The sequence below is a fragment of the Mesocricetus auratus genome, unplaced genomic scaffold (assembly GCF_017639785.1).
Source record: "Mesocricetus auratus isolate SY011 unplaced genomic scaffold, BCM_Maur_2.0 Super-Scaffold_100037, whole genome shotgun sequence".
NCBI classification, from domain to species: domain Eukaryota; kingdom Metazoa; phylum Chordata; class Mammalia; order Rodentia; family Cricetidae; genus Mesocricetus; species Mesocricetus auratus.
The window spans coordinates 163,315-170,271 of record NW_024429215.1 but is presented as its reverse complement, the minus strand read 5'-3'; positions in this window follow the sequence as shown (position 1 = coordinate 170,271).

Here is a 6,957-nt window from a genome sequence, read left to right as displayed (position 1 = left end):
GATCTTCCTGTTGTGTAGGAGTTGGTTTTCTACAGCATACCCACTGTGGTGGTTTGAAAGAAAATGGCCTCCAAGGGAAGTGGCACTATTTGGAAGTGTGGCTTTGTTGGAGGAAGTGTGCAACCATGGAGATGGGATTGGAGGGTACGTATATGCTTAAGCCACACCCAGTGAGAGAGTCTACTTCCTGTTGCCTGCATATCAACATATAAGAGCTCCTTCTCCAGCAGCACCTCTCCCTGCATGCCACCATGTTCCCCACCATAATGGACTAAACCACTTAAACTATAAGCTGACATCTCAAATATTTTCCTTTATAAGAGTTGCCATAGCCATGGTGTCTCTTTATAGCAATAGAAATCCCAAGACACCCACTCTACTATTGCAATTTCCCTGAACCTTAAAAGCCCTTCATCAATGCTAAACCTAAGGGATATCAGGTATCTTCAACTCTTTTCCAGGAGGCCATCTTTTGATATGCTTCAGCCAATAATTCAAAGCTTTGACATATTTTTTAACTCTGAAAGTTTCCACATTAAACCTAGAATCTCCACTGATAGGGTTCATATAAAACATTCAGCCCGATCTAGTTTTATGTTTCCTTCATCATTGTCCCACACCATTAAAATCCATTCCCACACATATTCCCCAGACTTCTGCTTGAGTGAATTAGCAAAATCATTAACCTCTTTAGCAGTGTAGCATACCTCTTCATGGACTACACTTTCTACCTTCCCTCTTGGAGCCTGCTTTGCCTTAAGCCTGGCTATAGGGTTAGAAGCAAATATTGGTGGGTGTTGAAGGACATGGGTATTGTCTTACATGAGATTTTCTTCAGAGAAAGTCACTGCTGGTTTATCAGATAACAGAAGGATTATTTTCTTAGGTGAAAGGTGAAAATGGCAACATTTCTTTTTTTTATTTTTCAGTTTAAATTTAGATAAGAAACAAGGTTGCTTCACAAGTCAGATCCAGGTCCCTCTCCCTTTCCCTTCCCTCCTCCCATGCCCTCCCCGCAATCCCCCGCATTATCCCCTCATTTCCCCAGGGAGGGTGAGGCCCTCCATGGGGGTGCCCATAGTCTGTCATTTCATATAGGGCAGGGCCTAGACCCTTCCCCAAGAGTTCAGGGTGAGAGTGCACCTCACATTGTTGGGTGGGAGTCCAAAGTCTGTGTGTATACTCGGGATGGGTACTGATGTGCTGCCCAAGGCTCAATAGATTACCTAGGCCTCCTCACTGACACTCACATTCAGGGGGTCTTGATCAGTCCCATGCTGGATTCCCAGGCTGATGCCTGGGATTCAAGAGTTACCCTTTGTCAGGTCAGCTGTTTCTGGGGGTTAAACCAGCCCAGTCTTAATCCCTTTGGTCATCAGTCCTCCCTCTCTGTTACTGGCTTTCTTGAGTTCAGCTCTGTACTTAACCGAGGGAGTCTGCCTCTTCTTCAATCAGCCACTAAATGAAGTTTCTGTTTCCCAGACTCTCTGGCCATGGGATTGTAGGCTGGCACTCGCCAGATCTATGTCTAAAATCCATATATGAGAGAGTACATGCCATGTTTCTCTTTTTGTGACTGGGTTACCTCACTCAGGATGGTTTCTTCTAGTGTCATCCATTTGCCTGCGAATCTCAGGATTACATTGTTTTTTTCTGCTGAATAGTACTCCATTGTGTAAATATACCACATTTTCTCTGTCCACTCTTTGGTTGAGGGACATCTAGGTTGCTTCCAAGTTCCGGCTATTACAAATAATGCTGCTATGAACATAGTGGAACAGACATCTTTGTTGTATGAATGGGCATCTTTTGGATATATGCCTAAGAGTGGAGTTTCTGGGTCTTGTGGTAGGTTTATTCCCATTTTTCTGAGGAATCTCCATACTGATTTCCAAAGTGGCTGAACTAGTTGGCACTCTCACCAGCAATGGAGGAGTGTCCCCCTTTCACCACATCCTCTCCAGCATAAATTGTTGTTGGTGTTTTTGATTTTAGCCATTCTGACAGGAGTGAGATGGTATCTCAGAGTCATTTTGATTTGCATTTCCCGGATGGCTAAGGATGTTGAGCACTTTCTCAAGTGCCTCTCAGCCATTTTAGACTCCTCTATTGAAAACTATTTAGTTCTGCAGCCCACTTTTTAATTGGGTCCTTTGATGTTTTGGAGACTTGCTTCTTGAGTTCTTTGTAAATTTTGGAGATCAACCCTCTGTCAGATGTGGGATTAGTGAATATTTTTTCCTATTCTGTGGGATGCCTTTTTGTCTTGCTGACTGTGTCCTTTGCCTTACAGAAGCTACTCAGTTTTAGGAGGTCCCATTTATTAATTGTTGATCTCACTGTCTGTGCTAGTGGTGTTATGTTCAGGAAGCTGTCTCCTGTACCAATTCGTTCAAGGGTACCACCCACTTTCTCTTCTAAGAGGTTCAGTGTGGCTGGATTTATGTTGAGTTCTTTGATCCATTTGGACTTAAGTTTTGTGCATGGCGATAAGCATGAATCAATCCGCATTCTTCTACATGCCAGCCTCCAGTTATGCCAGCACTATTTGTTGAAGATGCTTTCTTTATTCCATTGTATATTATTAGCTTCTTTGTCAAAGATCAGATGTTCGTACGTGTGTGGGTTAATATCCGGGTTTTCAATTCGATTCTATTTTTGTGCCAATACCAAGTTGTTTTCAGGACTATAGCTCTATAATAGAGCTTGAGGTCAGGGATGGTGATGCCTCCGGAGGTTGCCTTGTTGAACAGGGTTGTTTTGGCTATCCTGGGCCTTTTGTTTTTCCATACAAAATTGATTATTGTTCTTTCAAGGTCTGTGAAGAATTGTGCTGGGATTTTAATGGGGATTGCATTGAATCTGTAGATTGCTTTTGGCAAGATTGCCATTTTTACTACATTGATCCTACCTATCCAAGAGCATGGGAGATCTTTCCATTTTCTGAGGGCTTCTTTAATTTCTTTCTTTAAAGATTCAAAGTTCTTGTGATACAGGTCTTTCACTTGTTTGGTTAGTGTTACCCCAAGGTATTTTATGTTGTTTGTGGCTATTGTAATGGGTGATGTTTCTCTGATTTCTTTTTCAACCCTTTTATCATCTGTATATAGTAGGGCTACTGATTTTCTTGAGTTGATCTTGTAGCCTGCCACTTTGCTGAAGGTGTTAATCAGCTGTAAGAGTTCCCTGGTAGAGTTCTTTGGGTCATTGATGTAAACTATCATATCATCTGCAAACAGTGAAAGTTTGACCTCTTCCTTCCCAATTTGTATCCCCTTGATCCCCCTTTGTTGTCATATGGCAATAGCTAGAACTTCAAGTACCATGTTGAAAAGGTATGGAGAGAGTGGACAGCCTTGTCTTGTTCCTGATTTTAGAGGAATTGCGTTGAGTTTCTGTCAAAAATGGCAACATTTCAAGGGTACTACTATTCCTCAGGTGAGATACACCTATGAGGATTTAGTGTTCAAAGTTCTCAGCTTCACTGGGGTCCTCCAATAGAAACCCATCCCAAGTTACATGATCCCACTCTTTACCAGTTAACGCCCTTCCTTTAACCACTGAAACTCTCTAAGGCAGAGACTGAATTTTTGCTTTAGATTAGCCCAAAGTGAGGACTTCATTGTGATTCTCTGCAACTCAAGCTCTGTGGCTGCTGGAGGGGAGATTCCCTTCCAAGGCACACTTAGAAACCTTTAGGCTGCTTATTTTCATTTGGAGACTGTCAATTTTGTCACTAGATTCTTGGTTGTCCTTTTTGGCATTTTGAGATGCTAGAAGTTGGTTAATTTTATCATGAAGCTCATCCCCATCTTTATCAATTTTTCTGGAAATGCTAAGAACAACCATCCAGCAAAATTATTTTCCTTAACCTGTCCAAGTTTTCATATACAGGGTCCCTAAATACACTGTCACTCACTGATGCTCTACCGATAAACGGCACACTTACTGAAAGTAAAACTAAGTATTTATTGTAGAAATTACTCACAAGATACCAAACAAGTAACCCAGATGAACCAAGTAGTTTTCTGCCGCCAAACTGGAAACCGAAAGCCAGAAAAAGAGACCAAGACTTCCGTTGTTCAGTCTTTTATACCTTCCCCCATAACGCCCCTAGCCATGCCCAAAAGTCGGCCTGGCTAGTGACATAGTTCACAGTCTATGTCCGTATACGTCTTTACATCTGTCCGTATAAGTCTTTAGTCATGCCTAAAGTGGGTGTGGTTAGTGGTGTGGTAAACTGCTCTCTTATTACCTCATCTGTATGTGCCTCTAGTAAGTCACATGGTTAATGGCGGCATTGTTTTCCTCCTACAACTCATAATTGATGAATTAGGATAATCAAATGCATTTATCTCCTTAACTTTGGAATATAATTCACAACCTTTATCCTGAACTAACAAAACCAACATTAGTCAAGATGTATGTACTGGTGTGATAATCACTACTGCTTATGGGCATAACCATCCTCTCCCTTGACAGGATTGACATCAGCTCCACAGAAGGGAATTCATGCCTGGAATAGTAAATATGGTAAAAAACCATGGTGGGGGAATTACAGGTCCAGGGGCATTACCTATAGATGTTTTGATAATGATCATGTTGCTAATTTTCCATCTAAATATTCATGCTTATAATTATGATTTGTACTACTCTCACCCTTGGTTAAAGGAGTCTCCTCTTCCAGTGAGTAGTGATTAATCCAGATTAAATAGCTGTTCAAAAAGGAATGAGAGCATTTGTGGAAGATTGGGACGATTACCATTTCATCATGGTTCGGGTGGGTCCCAGGAGTCTCCTTTCCTTCAGTGAAAGTGTACTGGCAGTTAAGGGCAGGTGCATTCTTTTAGAGATTGGAGTAGATACTTCCCCATGTTTCTACAGCACTTCAAAATGAGTTCCTGCACATATCCAGGGATTTTCTTCTTCTTTTTTCTAGACAGGGCTTCTTTGTATAACCCTGATTGTCTTGGTATTTGCTCTGTAAACCAGTCTGAACTTGATCTCACAGACATCCACCTTCTTCTGCTTCCAGATTGCAGGGATTAAAGGTATATGCTACCATGCCTTTCCATCTTTTGGATTAAAAAAATAATTCTTCAATTTTAGGTGTATGGGTACTTTGCCCACTTATGTCTGTTCAGTATATTGAAGGCAAGGGTGTAATTATTTCTCTAGACTCAAGATACATGACAAATAGGTGTTTATCGGGGAACAATTACACAGAAAAATACAAAGAACCACGGGAATGCTTCTCCGCTCTTCCTACCTGGTTGGCTGACCCACCAGAAAGGAAAGAGTAAAGGAAAGCCACACCTCAAGCTTCCCTCTTTCTGCTTCTGCCTGCCAGAGGCCACACCCAAGGGGATGTGGCCACCATTACAAGTTCACTGCAAGACTGCTACAGTATACACATGCAGTGCCTGCAACATCCAGAAGAAAGCATCAGATCCCCTAATACTAGAGTTACAGACACTTGAGAACTGTCTTGTAAATGATTTAAGTCAAACAGAGGTTCCATGGAAGAGCAATCAGAGCTCATAATCTCTGAGCCATCTCTCCAGCCCTGACTTTGGTTATTTTTAAGCTATGTGTGAATGCACATTATCACAATCACAGAGTAACTCAACAGTTTCCCATCTTCTTGACATTTGTATGGTTTGACCATAGTTTGAAGATTTGGAAAGTGAATAACAGATGAGAATGCACTGAAACATTTTGTGCATGAACTTACATTTATGTCTACAATTTCAGCACTAAGTCATGGATTTGTCAAGTTAAATGGGCTTGGGGAGTGGAAGTTCCAATGAATAACAGCAAGACACGGTGATTATATATTGCATACATTCATATGGTTTTTTAGAAGCATAAATATTGTTATGTATAAAAAATATAGGGAAAACTAAAGTCTTTGTCACATTGGGGATACGATATTTTGTCTTTATAATTTTTTTGGACAGGGTTTATATAGTCCTGCCTGTCCTGGAACTCACTATGTAGATCTGTCTGGCCTCGGAATCACAGACATCCTTCTAGTTCTGTGTTCCAAGTGCTGGGATTAAAGGTGAGTCACTGACAGTTCAGGGGTTTAGTTCATTATCATCATGGCAGGAAGCAAGGAAGCCTGCAGGCACAGGTGGTATTGGAGGTGAGAGTCCTTAGATCTTGATCCTGTTATAGTGTCAAGAACCAGGAGCTAACACCAAGATATAGCAAAGGAAAAATTTATTAATGGTTCTGTTATGTTTGCAGGCTCCCATAGTAGGGGAATGAAAACAGCCCAGATTAAAGGCAGAGTAGTCTCTCTATACCCACCAAGCAAATGATTAAAAGTTATTTTTATGATCATGAGAACGATGCATGTTATGGGTTGATGGTCAGAGAGTTAAAATACCACAAAACATCTTATGGTCAGTCAATTCTCCAAAGAATGGAAACCATTTGCAATGTGCAATTCACAATGTTACTGAGGAAAAACTACTTAAAAAACTTAACCTCTAGCTAAGGACATGATCAAAATCTGTTTAACTAAAAAGGAAACAGAGTAAGCTGTCTTTTAATAATCCAGAGCAACAGGAAGTGAATGATCTCACTGGGAATGGCTTGTACATGAGACTTCAAAGCTCACTTCCACAGTGACATCCTTCTGCCAACAGGCCACACCTACTCCAACAAGGCCACATTCCCTAACAGTCACACTCACTTTAGGGGCCATTTTCTTTCAAAATACCACATTCCACTCCTCGGCCCCAAAAGGCTTATAGCCATGTCATTATGGAAAAATCCATTCAGTACAACTTCAAAAGACTCCAAAGTCTGTCACAGTCTCAACAATGTCTAAAATTCCAAAGTTCAAAGTCTCTTCTTAGAGTCATGAAATTTCTTTAACTGTAATCCCCTACACAACCAAAATCAAATAATAGATCAAATATTTCCAACATATAATGGCACAGGACA